The sequence below is a fragment of the Lepidochelys kempii genome, chromosome 8 (genome assembly GCF_965140265.1).
Source record: "Lepidochelys kempii isolate rLepKem1 chromosome 8, rLepKem1.hap2, whole genome shotgun sequence".
NCBI classification, from domain to species: Eukaryota; Metazoa; Chordata; order Testudines; family Cheloniidae; genus Lepidochelys; species Lepidochelys kempii.
Genome location: NC_133263.1, coordinates 21862018 through 21879702, shown reverse-complemented (window position 1 = coordinate 21879702; position 17685 = coordinate 21862018). Strand labels below are relative to the sequence as shown.

Genomic DNA, 17685 nt, shown 5'->3' with positions numbered 1-17685 from the left:
AAGGTCTTGAGACAACAGGTTTTAAAAAGGGCAAAACATCATTCCTTCTCCTCATTCTAGGTGAGCAGGCTTGGAATAAACCACCAACTGCCCCCCCACAAAAAAAGATGGGGCAGTTCTGCATTATGGACCACATGCAAGCCATGTACCCGCTTCTCAGAGGCTCGTCAGTTGGCTGCACAGAAATGGAGGCCAAAAATGGAAATTGGGATTGGCCACTGGGCCCTGTCTCCCAAGGTGCAGCCCAGGACTCACCTGGCCCCAGATTCTTACTGGCTTTTACCAAGCAAATGATGCCAAGAACCTGCCGCCTGGAAACGTGAGAGCCCAGGAGCAGGAGGATCCGTGGGGACACGCACTGTTCTCCCAAACTCAAAGAGCCTCAGGTCTTGCACTGGCAGGTGGAGGTCCCTGAGTCCCTGCTATCCCAGGGGGCCAGGTGGGGCAGGGCACTGGTTTTCTGAGGTTCCTTTCAGGACTGGTGTAACCATGTAAAAAAAACCCCAAAACGTAGCTGGGAGGATGAGAATTGAAAGCACATGCATCCTGCAACCGTGCTGAGAAGTACAGCCCCGAAGGAGCCTGTCCCTCCCACACCTGCCCCCGCCCCATTGTCTCCCCTTCCCTCCCATTTGGGTTGTATATTTACTGCTGCAGCCAGACAGCGTCTCTGCAGTTCCCAAACATCTGTTCCCCAGCCCTCGGAAGAGGAGCTGCTGCCTGAGTAAACACATCCTAGTCCAAACACTAACCCCACTCTCCAGCAGATGCTTCCCAGCCGCAGAGTCAGCAGGGAGCCTGGCGAACAGCAAGCCCTCCCAGAAACTGCATCTCCTCCCTTCCGAGACCAGCACAGCAACTTCCCTCCCCACCCAGACAGTTGCCCCTTGCTCCTTTTGCATGATCAGCATGCAGCCACCTTGCTTTCCTTTTCTAAGGTGAGTCTGGGACTGGGGAAAGGCCCCATCAGGCATCCCCAGGGAGGGACGTCCCTTCTTTCTCCACAAACCAGAGGTAGTAGGGACAGTGGCTGGACAAGCTTCCTACCCTCTGCCAGGCTGGTGCATCACAACAAACCTGGAGGGAGAGCATTAGTCATGTTCTGTAGCCCATTCAGTCCTGGGCATCTGCTGAGAGAGACAACAAACTGACAATGCCAAACTTCGTGTGTGTGTGTGGGGGGGGGGGGGCGGGGGAGATGGGATTTTAGCGATGCTGACACCTATTTCATTAGGAACTGGAGTGACACCCACTAATTTATTTCATCCAGGCCGCCAAACAGCTGTCAAGAGATAACAACTTTCATTCTGTACGGACCTAGGTTGGGATCAAATCTGCCCCCGGGTGGAGAAAGGCTCCACTTTTCATCATCAACCCCCAGAACTGGTTCTCATCACCAGTCTGTCTGGGGGATGGGACAGCTCTCTTGTGGGAAGTGTTCTGCTGGGAGCTAGAGAAACACTGGATGGGAGCAGCCTCTCCAGAAATCTCCTTGGGATCCCTCAGGGCAGACACTGGAAGGGCAGTTAGACTGTGGAGTGCTCTGTTTGTCCAGGTAAACGGTGGAAGCTCCACTACTTGAGCCATTAAACTGGAGAAAACCCTGGAGAATAGACTGTAGGGCAGGAGCCCACCAACTTCCTCAGTCTGACGAACATGGAAAAGATCCTCTGGGGGATTCACCTCCAGCTCCGCTCCCCAAACCCATGTCCCTCCCTGCTTGCTCAGCGGAACATTTCACTCTGCAGACCTCCAGGAAGGGCTGTGTACACCTCAGTGTGAGAAGGACGGCTGAGCAGAACAGAACCCTGCTCTTGGCTCTAGGGGAAGAGGGAGGAACTATACAACCGAAGGAGTCCTTCCCCCCTCAGATTTCGATAAGCAGGCTCTCCCTCAGAACACAGACATCACAGAGGGATAAAGGGCACGTCCTGTCCATTACAATTTCATAGTCCTTTGTTCTAGGCGCGTCTCCCCCATGCAGTGTGTAGGAGCTTTTGGACACGGTACTGGGGTTTTTAGGCCTGAGCAGCAAAGTATTTGTTCCTGCTGCCACTACTGTAAGAATGCAAAGAGAGCGTGAGGCTCGGAGGAGATGAGTGGAAAAAAGGCAGTAGGGTGAAGCCCCTGAGCAGGAATTTAAGTGGTTGGCGAGTCTGAGCCAATGGGCTGGAGGCTTGGTAACCCCAGGATGAACTGTTTATATGGGGAAAAAAGGAAACCGAGGTCACTGAAAGCCTGGTACATGAACAAAGGCCCAGAGCTTGAGTGAAGGGACATCAAACAGCAGAGATCTCTCCGCAGAAAGACACATCATTCACTGTAGCGATGGGGCTATATTCAGCAGATTTGGTGACAAAGAGAATCAGCCCACTGTGGGTTCTTATGCTAAAAACCCAAAACAAATTAAAGAGTATCTTGTGCCCAAATTCCATCTGATATGCCAAACCCTTAGCCAGTGATCATCTGAGCTCTTTTACCGGTCACTGAGACCAGCTCTTTGGGTGCAGAACAGCGTCCACAATTAGTGACTTCTAGGGTGTGGCCCCTAGTCCTGCCCAGACAGGCAATCCATCTCACGATATTTTTGAGCCTGCTATTCTCCATCTCCCCTTCGCAGTGTGGAAAGCTGCTGCCTAGGCAGGGCATGGGAAAAGCACACTATCCCTGATGCATTTGATATAGGTCACATCCAGAGACAGACTCAAGCTCAGGCCTAGATCTGGAGCTGAACTTCCAAGGTTTGCTCGACTTTTCATCCTGCAAATGTTTTGCATACACAGAACTCCCAGTGATGCCAACACAGATTCTGCAGGTGGAGGTTTGCAGGATTGAAACCTAGAGCTGTGGTTTGGCCTATCACAGAGATAGCAACTAGCTGCAATGTGTGGCTCTGGACCTGAGCTTCTCCAAGGTCCCAAATGTTGGTTCTGACTCGCTTCTAGTTCCAAGAGATGAAATTATTCCCAAATGGGCTGATTTTCCTGATGTTTGAAATGAGCTGGGCTGCCCAGTTGGCGAATCCAGCAGTGACAGCATAGGAATCTCCGAGTTCTGCCAATAGAGCTCATCATGGCAAACTAATAAAACCCAGCAACAAATTCATGTGCTTGCTCAGACATCGCCCATATGGAAATAAATAACAGGACATGCCTCTGGGTCCTCGATCAAACCACAGAACAAGGCACTAAAAACAGTCTAGCATGGACTGTTACAATAGACAGCTTCTTAATAGGGAGCATTTATAGTACAATTGCATGCCTATGTACAGGCGATGTCTAGGGCCGTAGAGAACTCTTCTCTCAGGAAATGCTTGATGAGAGAGGACTGTATATGTGGAGGAAGGAAAAGAGCCTAAATGCTACACTGGCTAGGCTCTCTCCCTTAGTATGCTCAAACACTGACCAGGAAGAAACCTACATTGGCCTCTAGAGGATGGGGCCTAATAGTCCTTTTCCAGCTCTCATTTCTGAGAGTCCATGAAATCCAAGACTGTTCTGCAAGCCTGAAGCACAACTGTTAACAGCACATAGTCTAGGAGGGACCCTGGATCAAGTGGTCGGGGTCCCCCAGGGATATACATGATACTAATAGGTGGTATATTGCAATAGCTTGTGAATACCGATATCTTCCATATGGGATGCCAACAGAGAAAGGGTTATAGCGGTGCAAACTGCCTCTGCCAGCCCATGGGATAGAGCCACGTCACTCCAGAGGCCTCGGCCAGAGAAGCTGGGGATGTGAGTCGAGGAATTAATCAACATTTGAATAAACATTAATAAAAATCTGTGTCGGAAAATTCATCCATCAATTATGGGCTTCTTGTCTCTAGGGGGAACTTCCTGGTGACCATAGCAACATGTCACCAAGCCCTGATCTGATAATCTGACAGAAGAGAGGAAGGCAGAGAGAGCGCGAGAGAATAGGAAAGAGTAGGAGAGTGATGGAGGAGACTATAATGGTTATGGAAGCCAGAGATTCAGCTTCTGAACGCAATTACACCAGTGGAGTCACTCCAGATTTACACCAGCATATGTGGGATCAGGATCTGGCCCAGGGAATCATCACCTTCTTGCATGCTCGCTTTGCTCAGCATGAAGTGGAAAGCTCCCCCAAACTGAGATTAGCCTCAGGCTGGCTCCGGAATTTCTCCCTCTAAACATCAGTGCTTCGTTTTGCTCTGCGGCCTTTTGTTTTCGAGAAGCTGGCTGCTCCCTCTTGGCCCTGCACAGGAAGTATTACACATTGCTACACGCCCTAGCAGAGGGACAGCCGATCAGGGCAAAGCTCATTATGCCAAAATAATCCAGTAATAATGTAAGTGGCATTAGGCGACTCACAGGCTGAGATGCAGGAGTCCAGGGCAGGGGATGGGGATCTGAGCTGCGCTGCCGCTGGAATGCCTTAATCTCACACTGGTTCACTCCTGCCCGAGATGGACATGCTTGTTTAGCAAGAAAATTAAGCCAAGTTCACCTAATTGTTAATGCGCTAACTCCTAACGGCAGCACTAAAGGTTCCGTAGCGCTAGATTCCTCCCTGGTGTAATTCCAGCCTCTTCCAGCAGGGGTGATTTGGCCTATAGAATCCGATGTGGCCCCCTGGCCGTTGTTTACCTATTTTTACCCTATGCAATGGTGGGGGTGAGGAAGGGAAGCCATCTGGACCTCACGGCTACCCAGGCTTGGGCCGTATCTCTTTCCAATGTCTTTCCGGCTGCATTTGTCATCTCCAGTCAGTGATCAGGACCCCACTGTGCTAGACACTTTCAGAAGCCTGGGACCCGTGGCCACATCACCAAGGGCTGTGATCTTGTCAGATCTTACAAGCTGGGTGGGGCTGGGCCTGGATAGGAGACCACTACGGGAAAACCAGATGCTGTAGGGGTAGATGCAGCTGCTAGTCCCTGGAAGTCAATCCTGAAGCAAAACCCTAGCAGAGCACCAGGCGTGCTGTGCTGCTGGGACACCAGCTGAGATGCCACATACGACTATTCACTAAAGAGCGTCTGGGGCACTTCCCCTTCAAGTAATTTGATCCAGTATTCGTCGGTTATCGCTTCCTCCTAAGGCCCCTCTGCAGTCTCAGTTCGGTAAACTGTTTTTCTTCCCTTCCTGTCCTGTCCACATGCTGTCTGTGTCCTAAATCGCTATGTCCTGCCAAACAGCTGCTGCGTTCCTCCCCAGAGGAGTGGCCTGGGGAGCAATCCCCGGATAGTCTGGGATCCTTCGGGATGAAAGAAATTATCTTCATCAAAAGGATAGGGGAGTGAAGCTGACACAAATAACAGGCAGAAGCCATCTGCCAGGTGGCAAAAGAACCTGCTGTCACCAACCATGCCCCCTATGGACATTGCACTCATCGGCCAGGGCTAGTGTCCCCACCTGCTGCTGCAGTGAGAGTGACTGGTGCCTAGATACTAGCTGCTTAAGAAATGCTGCTGATAGATGTCCCGGGGACTGTGGAATCCGACCTAACAGGGACTCAGAGCAGCATGCCTAGGTGCTGAGAAAGTGTGAAGCATCTCATGTGGCTTTGCAGTGCCCCCTGCTGGCTGTCCCAAGAGCTATTGGCTGGCTTAAAATGGTCATTAACAGCTTCTGGAAGGGTCTTGAGTGCCAGATATAAAGAGAGTGTACAGACCAGCTTGGTGCTGTGATGGAAGCAGTTCAGACAGGGTGATATAAACACAGAATCAGCTGGCTTGTGGGTGTGATGTAAGCAGCACAGGACTGCCTTACAGATGAGACGTGATCAGCAAATCACCTGATTGAGAGGTGTGACATAAACAGAGCGTAAGACCGTTAAAGGTGTGACATAAACAGAGCATAAGCTGCCTCAGCAATGAGATATAATCAGGGAGTCAACTGACTTGGAAGTGTAGAAAGCAGGCTGGATCAGCTAGCCAGAATCCCTGTGTCCAAGTGCCCTGTTAAACCCTGCGTGCACTGAGCGGACTGGACGAGTGTTTTGGTACAAGCTGGATTGAATCCATGTACTCAACAGGAGGAGAGTGTCCAGATGCACAAGCTGGACATAACGGAGGCATGGGGCTGTAAGGGGAGCAGGGGCCGTAGCAGACATTTTGTAGCAGCTGGAATATAAGCTGTGGGGAACAGGAGACCAACGGGTATTTCTAAAATCTCCCGCCACTGTCCTGTTTTTTAATCCTTGCTCACCTGATATAACCCCGTCCCGTCTTGTATGCCATTAGTGCTCCAGGACATGTCTGATGTGTGTAAACCGTGACTCCAATTTTCATAGTCAGGAGCACGCAACTGCAAGCTGTCACACCTCGCTTGGAGATCCTGACTTTGTTTGATACGAGTGTATTTGAGAGACACCTTCCCCCACAGTAGCATGGTGAGTCTGATATAATTAACTACTGGTAATTAATGTTTGCACAATGCTTGGAAAGCCACAGGTGAAGGGTACTGCAGAAATGCAAAGTATTCATTATTAACCAGAACCAGTATTGTGCGTTGTTGTGTGAAGTGTATTCTGGTGTACCGATGTGTATGATATGGGTGTGTAGGTGTAGAAGAGCTGAGTGTGATGTGGGTGCGCAGAAGTGCATGCACATATATGATGTGGATGTGCTGGTATGCATTGGTGTGCAGATGTGTGCATGGACGTATGTGTAGATGGTTGATGTGGGTGTGTTGGTATGGATGTACGTGTAGATGTGTGATGCTGGTGTGTCAGGGTGTGTGTTGCTATGGATGGATGTGTAGACGTGTGATGCGGGTGTGTTGGTATGGATGTGTGCTGCAGGTGTGTATTGGAATGGATGTATGTGTAGATGTGTGATGTGTGTGTGTCGGGGTGTTGGTATGGATGTGCGTGTCGATGAGTGATGTAGGTGTGTTGGGGTGTGTGTTGGTATGGATGGATGTGTAGATGGGTGATATGGGTGTGTCAGGGTTTGTGTTGGTACAGATATATGTGTAGATGAGTGATGCGGGTGTGTCGGGGTGTGTGTTGGTCTGGATGTATGTGTAGATGTGTAATGTGGGTGTGTGTTGGTCTGGATGTATGTGTAGATGTGTGATGTGGGTGTGTGTTGGTCTGGATGCATGTGTAGATGTGTGATGTGGGTGTGTCGGGGTGTGTGTTGGTCTGGATGTATGTGTAGATGTGTGATGTGGGTGTGTGTTGGTCTGGATGCATGTGTAGATGTGTGATGTGGGTGTGTGTTGGTCTGGATGCATGTGTAGATGTGTGATGTGGGTGTGTCGGGGTGTGTGTTGGTCTGGATGCATGTGTAGATGTGTGATGTGGGTGTGTGTTGGTCTGGATGCATGTGTAGATGTGTGATGTGGGTGTGTGTTGGTCTGGATGCATGTGTAGATGTGTGATGTGGGTGTGTGTTGGTCTGGATGCATGTGTAGATGTGTGATGTGGGTGTGTGTTGGTCTGGATGCATGTGTAGATGTGTGATGTGGGTGTGTCGGGGTGTGTGTTGGTCTGGATGCATGTGTAGATGTGTGATGTGGGTGTGTGTTGGTCTGGATGCATGTGTAGATGTGTGATGTGGGTGTGTCAGGGTATGTGTTGGTATATGGCTATGCAATGGAAGTGCTGGTGTGTGAGGTGCTAGGTGTGGAAGGGAGTGGCTGGCCAGGAACACATGCCATTATGAAGGAGGCATGTGCAGTCTCTGTAACTCTACAGAATGGGGTTCTTGGGTCGGCCGTCCCCATGCAGGTCAGCGCCCTATGGACGCTTGTCCTGCTCCCTTCCTGCGTGGGAAGGAGCTAGTGAATGATTAATAATATTAATCTGCTGCACATTTCCTGCAGTAATTGGCCCGTAAATCATCCTCTCAGAAAAATCCACACTGTGCAGAGCTTGCCAAGCGCAGGGAATGAGAGCGTGGTAGGTTTTACAGGAGAGTGGCTCCTGCAGGCTGTTCGCATTGCTGCCAGGTGTGGCATGGTGTGACGAAGGACTGAGGGGCAGCAGCACGGGAGGAGCAGGGAGGACATGACTTGATAGAGGTGCAAAGGGGAAACCTTCACAATGAAATGAACCCCAGGCTGAAAAAGGCACTAGGGCCCCAATCCAGCAAGCGCCTACACACATTCTCAGCGATAGGCTGGGGGGCAGTCCCACTGAGAACATCTTGGAGTAAAGCACGTGCTTGAGTGCTTTGCTGGATCAGGGACTAAAAAAGAAAAAAGGAGACTTGAGAATAGCCCATAGCCAAGTAGTGGATTATTGTCGTTAGCAGCTGGGCCTCAGGATCCTGGGGTAGGGCATGGGGAGGTAAAAAGCTGAGTCTGCTGCTCTTAATCCCCTCAATGCCCTGCAGTGGGCTACCCTGGCCTTCTCCCTGCTTACCAACTACCCTGCAGATAATGCCCTGCATGGGCGTAGTGTCTGTGTGTCCTGCCAGGCATTGTTGGAGACGCTACTGTCACGGGGGAACTGGATTAGAGATTGATTCTCGAAGTGGGTACGCCCAGGGCGGGTCTCAACATCCATCCATTCAAAGCTGCCCCACACAAACTGTAGCTGCTACAGTTGTTAGCTACCTGTAATTAGCTGCAGCCCTCGTAGTGGCAGGCAAGGGGTTAACTGGGCATGGCCTGCCCAGGACAGGATTCCCAACTGCAGACAAACCCAAACAAAAAGGAACTACAACCCTGCCCCTTTATTTACATAAGAAAGAGGACTATGAGCATGGGTGAGGTGACCAGGAAGGTCCCTTCCACATGAAGTGCTCCTCAGGAGCTTTCGAACACCCCGAGATGCCATGTCCTGTGGCTGCTGCAATCTGTTACCCAGGGTGCTGCGTTATGGTGCCAGGGCACTGGATCTGGACCAAAGGGAGCTGCCAGATGTGGGCCCATATGGAAAACAAGCTGCTAAAGGCAGCTGATGGGCTTCTGAGCTGAAGGATTAGCTATGAGCCTTTGCCTGTACTGACTGTGGCTTAGCAAGAGGAAGGGAGAACATCAACAATCATCATTGTTCCCCTGACAAAGCTGGTACCTGCCTACCTCGCTCCAAGACCTGAGCCCAACAGGCTGGTGGACACTGGAAGGTCAAGGGACGTCCCTCAGTGAGTGGCCAGGAAAATTTTTTGCTTCAAGTTCTTTTACGGAAGGAGGCTGGGGCAAAATGCCAGATTGTCAGCCATGGAAAGGAGCTGGGTAGAGGTCAGCGCCAGAGGGAGACCCCTGCTCTGATAACTGGAGGGGAAGCCCATGTCTTGGTGCCCCAAGGGAGACAGAATCCGCTGAGGAATCTGTGGAGATGAAATGGTGAGGAGAAGGGGACCCAGCCCCCAGATGAGGGTGTGGGCAGGGTGGGGCCTGGGCCCTGAGCTGGGCTAGAAACTTAGAGCCAGGGCTCTGTTATCCAGCTGGGAAAGCTCACAAGCAGATACCACTTGGGACTCTTTCACTGAAGAACAGAGCTGGCTGTAATCTCTTCTCCCAAACTCAGAAGTAAACAGTTGCTAAAGTCCTGAGCCAAATTCTGCCTGGGGTAAGGCCTTGGAGTTGCACCAGCCAGACTGTGTACAAACAGCCACTTTCCAATGAGGTGACCCCACAAATGCAGTTACTTCTGGGCAGTCTGGGGAAAGCCAACATTAAATCCATTGAAACAGGGAACCCCCAAATACCTGTCTGGCTCTGCGGTTCTAGCATCCCAGGCCCCACACTGACCACAGGGCTATTTACTCCACCTGCAATTAATTTATCTAGCAAAGAAAAGAGCAGGGGCAGCAAATGTCTCCTTTTAGTTCCTGAAAGCATTCTAGGCTTGCCCTGGTCACTGCTCATCCCCACATCTCAGACTACCCTCAGTCAGGATGGAATTCAGGCCTGTTTCTCATCCAGGGGACAAGCCAGCAGTATGGGAGGAAGGGAAATACCCCAGCATGTGGAGATTTAGTTAACCCTTTCCCCACAACCTCAATGTCTCCCCCGAGCCTCTTATCATCCAATAAGCAGAAACCGGGATTAGGGATGTATAGTCTGGTGGTTAAAGCAGCAGACTGTGGCTCAGGACTCCTGAATTCTGTTCCTTGCTCAGCCATAGGCTTCTTGTGAGCCACTTCAATCATTCTGTGCCTTGGTTTCCCCATCTATAAAATGTGGATAATGATTCCTCCCTACTCCATATCGCTGCGTTGTGTGGACAGAGCCATACTATGGTGGAGACGTCGAAATTCCTCAATAGATAGAGGGAGAAAAGAAAACCACAGTAGTTTTACTGCAGGACAGAGAAGCACCTTCCCTGAGGAACTTCAGGCCAAATCCATTCATCCAGTGAGACCAGGAGAAGGAAAGCTCCCAACGCCAGTTCCCAGTAATACAAGCACCTTCCTCTAAGATCCAACAAGCCCATCATTTCAATGTTGACTAAAAGAAGTGGATGATCTTGTTAATTAACTGTATGGCCAGCTCTGTGCAAGTCACAGATTGCAGAGCATGTGGTCAGGTGCCTCCTGCCAGTAACAGCATCTGAGGACACAGCTCTAGGCTGTCACTGTTCTATTATCATGGATCTTTCTGGCCTCCCCTTTGCTTGTGTCTCATTTCAGAATTCTTGGAACAGCCAATTCTCTAACCATCAGAGCGGGGTTTGATGTTTGCGTGTGTGTGGGTGTGTGTGTGTGGGTGTAATACAGATTAGAGTTTGGAAACTGGTCTGGGGTGGGAGGTGTAGGATCTTGACCATTTCTGGCACCTTGATATCCTGTTGATGGGCCCCGCTCGGGAGATAGTTGGTAGGACTATAATCTAATGAGCACTGACAGCAGCTTTTGCCTTTCTCCCTTAGCAGGTGAGGGGGGAGAATGCAGAGATCTCTCTCTCTTCTCTTCCCACAGTCGTCACTGTACACTGTTTGATAGAGATGAAGTTCACAAATCAGTAAGTGTGTCCCACCAAAAGAAGGCACGAACAGATAAACAATGAGCGAGAGAATTTTGCTGCCACCTGAATGCAGCAGACAGCTTTTTGGTCAATGTTTTCAGCCGGGGCGGTGATTTTATACACCCAGCATCATGTACCTTGGCCCTGATTTTCACCCACACTGATCATTCCCAGCTCCAGTTGAAGTCAACAGGACCTGAGGGTACTTGGTGCTTCTGAGAATCAGGCCGAAGGGGTCTCAAGTTGGACACCCAAGAACTGGAGCACCCAAAATTGGAGGCCCTATCTGAGAAACAGTGTCATTTATAAATAGCTGGAAGAGAGGTGAACTAAGCAAAGGGGCAGAGAGTAGTGGCTGAGGGGATGAGCAGCTGCTGGGGCAGGGATAGTGGAGTGATGCTGAAGCACTGGGTGCAGAAAGCTGGAGACGGTGATGCCCACTGGATTCTGCCCAAGACGGCTACATAAATCAGGGCTATCATACCAGTCGATTGGAAGGGGATATGGTGATCCAGTCAGTGAGAGGAAAGCTGGTAAGTTGGCAGGGTCTGTGCTCACACATAGGCTAAATACACTGTATCCATTCTGAAACACATTGTGTTAAGGGGTCCAGAGCCCTAGTCTACTGTACAAGGCACACAATGGTGTGCAAGGCACTTTGCAAACTTGGAAGAAAGTTAAAAGTCCCATCCTGCCTCAAGAAGCTGACGATTTAATTCATATGCTTGGGAGGGGGGAGGGGAATCAGTTAGTTAGAGGGTAAAATATTCAGTTTAGCACCTGAAATTCATTCTGCAGGCATTGCAATGCCAACAAAATTTTGTACATGGAAATTGTGCCCGCAGGTAAAGAGACCAGCCTCAGCCTTGCTAAAACTTGCCCCGTATGGATCTGTTCTGTCCACAGATGCACAGGTACAACTGTCACTGGGATTTGCACAGGTGTGTTTGAGAGCCAAGTTGGGCCCATGTGACGCACAGCGTAACATCCTGACAGATATGCAGATACAAAGAGAAACGCTCTATGGGAAGTACTGAGCATAGATCTACTGCCGGGGTGGCCAACCTGTAGCTCCGGAGCCACATGTGGCTCCTTGTCTAGGCACCGACTCTGGGGCTTGAGCTACAGGTGCTGACCTTCCAGTGTGCCGCGGGGTGCTCACTGCTCCACCCCTGGCTCTGCCACAGGCCCTGCCCCCGCTCCGCCCCTTCCCGCCCCCTCCCCTGAGCCTGCCGTGCCCTCGCTCCTGCCCCCTCCCGCCCCAGAGCCTCCTGCACCCCACGAAACAGCTGATCGGGAGGTGCGGGGCGGTAGGGGGAGGTACTGATTGGTGGGGTTGCCAGTGGCTGAGAGGCACTGGGAGGGGATGGGGGAGCTGCTGAAGTATTACTGGCAATGTACATTGGTAAATTCTGGCTCCTTCTCAGGCTCAGGTTGGCCACCCCTGATCTACTGACTTCAGTGCAAGTCCCACACACAGAGGGCTTGCAGGGTCAGCCTATTTAGTTTGCATGAACCTATCATGCAACAAGCAGGTTGAATGCCAAGCCCAACCCCTTTGATCAGGTGCACTGTCTCTTTAAGTTTGCCTTTTCTGATGCTGCCTGACTCCCATTTGCCAGCCTCAGTGAAGGCAGCAGTGTGTTGTCCCTGGTGGTCCGAAGTGATCTCCAATCCAAGAGGCTGCCCTGATGTTTGGGAAGGAGCATGCCTCAGCTGAAGCTGCATGCTTTACTCACACTACAAGCTGCTGCTGGGCAGACGAAGGTGGGGAAGAGCAACAGGAGCTGGCACAAGGCCGTTCGCCGGCTGACAGCCTGGCCCAACGGCTAGCATAAACACAAGGGAAAGGACTAACTCAGAGCCATGGTAGCCAGCTGAGAAACTCTGACTGCAACCCACAACAGCCTGATCTGAAGTACTGGCTGGCTCTAGCTGTGTAAAAATGGCAGTAGTTCCTGGTGGAAGATCAGGACTGCTGGTTCGTGCCCAGTTCTCAGCTGCACAGGAATCACTCCAGGCTCCCAAATACAAGAGACACAGGTGCAGGAACTGTTTTCTGGGTTGGAAGCCCATCAGGACAAACGCAGCCGTGGGCTAGGAAATGATGCTGCACTGATCCCCCGCTTTGCCCTGCCCTCCCCTCCCCTCTCGCTCCCTTTTCCACACACATGCATCCCCTGCCCTTATCATCCCTTGGCATCGGAGCTGCTCGTTACAACCACAAAGGGTCAAACGCTTATATCTGTACGTTTAAAATGTACCAAGATAACTAGTCTGAGGGCCAGGGTGATTTACTGATGCTCTGTAGTGAGAGAAGATGCCCAAGGAAATTGCATCCACCAGGGACCGCTAGGCTTGGGAATTGGGTCTGGGTCTCTAGAACCGTGGTGGAAAACTAGTGTGCTGGCAGGGCCCAGTTTGGCACCGGCGGGTTCAGTTACCAGGCTGTTGCTGGCCAGCTCTACTGAATATGGGAAAACTGATTCTTCATCAAAACCTTCTTTGAGCGACAGACGACATTTGGACTGAAGAGAGAATTTTCACAGAAAATTTTCATTTGGGACAAAATTTTCCTCACTGAAGCCCCAGAATTTTTTCAGTTAACGTTTTCAGGTGTTGGTAAAAAGGTTCAGATTTTGTTTGTTGAAAACAAGACATCCTTACCCAACCCCAATTTTGTTTTACAAAAAGTGGTTTTAAAAAACGGAACATTTCTTCTGGGTTCTGAGGACACGTTGGAAGCACTGCAGATTTGTTTAATTTCACATGGAAGATAATTGGTGGATTTTCTGATCAGCTCTAATATAAATTCCTGAATGGTTTGGGTCCTGGCTGCCTGGATGACTTCATAGTTCCACCAGGGAAAGGGGGTCAAGCTAGCAGCCCCCTGGTTTAAAATGGAGACGACATTCTCCAGGAAGGGCCTGGACTCTGCAGTCACCCCCGTCCACAGCCAGGAGTTGTTAACCTTCCAAGCTGGCTGTTTGCCGCGCCCCCCCCCCGCCGCATCTCCTGCACTTTCCTCTGGGGGCAGCTTGCAGGCAGGTGTCACTAGTATATTACTATTCTAGTTGAGAATTTCTAGTCCAGATGAGCCTGGTTGGGATGTTGGTTTGCATTTTTCATTTTATTCCAATAGTTGCATGTTTTTGAATGATTGTCACTGCACCCAGAGCCAGGGATACGCACTTCTAACAAATCACAAATAATAAAGGATGAAAACAGCAGAGGGGCTGCGGGTCAGGAGTGAGGTGCACTGGCAGGGCGGGTCTGAAGGCTGGGAATTTGGTAGGCAGGGCAGGACTGTTTAGGGGCCCCTCTGCCTTTGGTAGGCAGGTCAGGACTGAGGTATTTCCACCCTCTCAGCGAGTGCTGGAGTTAGCTAGTGCGGTGTGTCGTTCAGGCAGGATTAAAAACCTTAGGCAAAACCAGGCTGGCTCCTTCTCTCGCCTCTTCCATCAGAGCCATCTACAGTTTACAGCTACAGGTCTAAACTGTGCTACTGCTCCTAATCTGGCCTCAGGCTCCCCTAATTAGATCACAACCAATTATTGCTTCCACCTGCCTTGCGCTTTCACCCTCCGTAGCCATCACCGGCAAGTGGTGTCACCAAATAAACAAGATGTGGATGCTCAGGAGGAGAGCAGTGAGCAGAACCGAAGTGGCAGATGCCGACTCAGATGACATCACGTCTCTGCTGGCTGCAGGACAGCACTGTTAAAGGCTGCCAGACACATCACACTCAGCAGGGGCTGGCATTCACAGGGGGTTGTGCTTATTTGGGGTTTTAAAGGGAGGAATTTAATGCAGTTTAATGTTCATGAATATACAGGATAATGCTAGCCAGACCAGCTGTGGCTAAGCGCTGTGCAATCCATCTTTGCATAGCTCTATCAATGATCCTCAGTCCTGACTGGTAGCTGCCCCACTGTTCCAGTCCAAGCACCCCACACTGCTCTGCTATTACACTCCTACCTCACAGCACCCCCTGCTCTTCTAGGCCTGAGTCTCTCTTGACTGGCAACTGCTCAGCTGTCCCCGAGCGGAGTGAGGATACAGAAGGGGCATGAAGGGTGAAAGAATGTAGGCTCTGTGAGAAGTTGCTTGCATCCACTAACGGCAGGGAAATGTCAGAGTCAAACACACACAAGTCTTTGAAGCAACAGCTGCTGGACGATGATGTGGGAAGACACGTTAGCGGTGCCAGAGCTCCACGCTACCAGCAAGGACATGTCAACACCACGTGGTGAAGCGTGCTTGGGAAGGAGTCGGACATGCTGTAGGGAAACACTGCCGTGGCTCCAAAAAAGAAGCAGCAAAAAAAAAAATAGAAAAGGGGAGAAAAAAAGAGGGAAAAGAATAAAAGGAAAGACAAACAGAAAGGGGCTGGGGAAAGAAAGAAAGAAACGCAGAAGAGAAAAAAGGAAAAACCTAGAACAAGGCAAGAAGAAAACAAGCATAAAGAGGAGAACAAAGAAAGAGGGAGAGGAAAATAGGAGGTAGGGAATAAAGACAGGGCTCAGAGCATGGTTAGTTTCTGGCTGGGCTTATGGAAATTATACTCTAAACTCAAGTGTGGCAGGAAACTGGTGATTGTCTCTGTGCGCTGAGTAACCCAGCTACCTTGCAATGCAGCTAGCGGCTTTCATAGCATGTTTGCTGCTTGCAGGATGTTTACTTCCGGAGGATCTGGCAGGCTGTATAGAACCCTAATATACAGGAGGAAAACCAAAGGCCCGAAAGGCATGTCTACACTGCTGTTGAGAGTGAGCCTCCCAACCTGGTTCGACAGACTCATGAAAGTGGGGCTCGAGCTAGCATGCTAAAAATAGCAACATGGCCACTCTGCAGGTTGGAGCTCTGCCTCTCAAGCCTCGGGGGTCGGCTGAACCTGAGAGCTCGAGCTCCAGCCTATGTTTAACACCCTAGTTTATGCCTTACTAGCATGAGTCTTTCTACCCGGGCTGGGAGGCTCGTTCCCAGCAGCAGTATAGGCATGCCCTTCGGGTCTTTGGTTTGCCTCCTGTATATTATGGTTCTAATGGAACCTCTTGACCCCTCAGACTGTGCCAAGCCATGCAGCTAAGCCTGGCACCTTTCATTTGCTACCCTGCAAGCTACAAGCAGCCCATCCCGTTGGTAGGGCGTCATGATGTCGCACCACACCGCTGCAGCCTCTTCCATCCCCACAGCAGAGTTTGGATTCTTCTCACCCCCTTGAAATCGTTTTGTGGGACACGAGGTGCAATGTGATCAACTCTCGACATTTGATGATTTTCTTGACACTCCTCTAGCTGCTGGAGTCACGTTATTACATGAGAATATCAGCTTTCGTTAAAAAAAAAAAGGGTGGGAGGGGCTTTTCTAGCTCTGATGGCTGTTGAGAAAAGCTTGAAAACCTGACCTCTAAGTGCTCCGAAAGCAGAAGGCAAGTGAAAATAGCCCAGTATTTAATGTTTTTAAAATAGCCTGATTTTTGAACACTCAGAGCCGGCAATATAGGGACAGACTTTCCCAGTTATGGCCCCCTTGCAAAATTCAAGCTACGGAGCAACACAACCATCCATCAGAAGGTTAATATGCTTAATAGTAGTTGCCAGGTAACCCTGCCTGGTCCGCAAGGAACACTCATCAGCCAATGAAAGTGTGTTCTGAGGCTATAATGCTCCTCTTTGTGTTTCACTGGCTGAGTGTGCTGCCACTCCAGGGACCATATCCTGCTGGGGGAGCTGTGTGGGTGGAGTTTCTGGGGAAACCAGCAAAGTGCATTTGGTGGAGGGCTGGTTTCATTCTCTGCTGTGATCAGTCCCCTTCATACTGCACCCAGAATCCTGCAGAAGTGACAGGTCCATAAAGGAGTTTATCAGGTGGTACAGAGCTTCTGTAATTGCTGTGCTCTGTGCCCATAACAGATCCCAATGCAGGGCATGCTAGGAACATGTTGAGGAGATGGCAGGACTACTGGATAATTGGCTGTGGAATGGCCCTGCAGCCTTGAGGCTGCTCTAACTTTTACCATGGGCTGGGCCCAGAGTACAGGAGGTGCAAAGGTGCCTTAAAACAAAACTTGGGAGGAACAGAGATTCTGTCCCCATCTCCCTGCTTGCGTGTGCAGGTGACCTTAGCTCTTAATCAAAAGTAGCTAATACATTCCAATGGGCTTCTTCAGGGTGACTGCTATACATGTAACAGTCAAGCCCCAGCTATGACCAAGGCAGGCTTGGAACAGTGTGGGGCAGGTGACCCTCTCGCTGCCAGAGCAGCCCACAAAGCTGTACTGCACTCTCAGCCCAAGGGAAGAGGGGGTGCTGGCTGAATTCTCAGCTCCCCTGTAGCAACGTTCCAGGCTCTGATACATTTGGGGGTGTTCTTGGGGACACCCCTGGGAGTCTGGCTGCATTCCAGGGGGTCTCCCGCAAGTGTCTCAGCTCCAGCATTTTCCCTGAGGTTCCCCCCAACACAGCAGTGGGAGAACGAGGAGCCTGGATGTTAAAGGGACAGGAGACATTGTGCAGAGTCTCAGCTCTGAGCCGCTGGATGTAAGTAAGGGGATTAACCACCCTGCCGTGCTGAGAGGGGACGGTGGGGGTGATATGGCTGGAAGGTAAAGCAGGTTCAGCAGCACCAAATGGGCCTGAAAATCCTCCAAGTCCTTTCCATTAAAGCAGCCCTTTTAACGAGCAAAGCCGCCGGGATATTCTCCCTGTTGGGGCAGAGTGAGCCCCAGGGAGGCGGCTGGCCCAAGCAGATGTCACAGGGCTTGTGGTAGCGGGGGAGGCCCCCTGTGCAG

At 50.7% G+C, this 17685-nt stretch overlaps 1 protein-coding gene across 10 annotated transcripts in view; it reads right to left on the bottom strand.

The window, feature by feature from the left end:
* The window catches only part of ABLIM3 (actin binding LIM protein family member 3), a 110166-nt gene that overhangs the window by 54772 nt on the left and 37709 nt on the right, over window positions 1–17685 (bottom strand). The gene's annotated exons all lie outside the window — the stretch shown is intronic.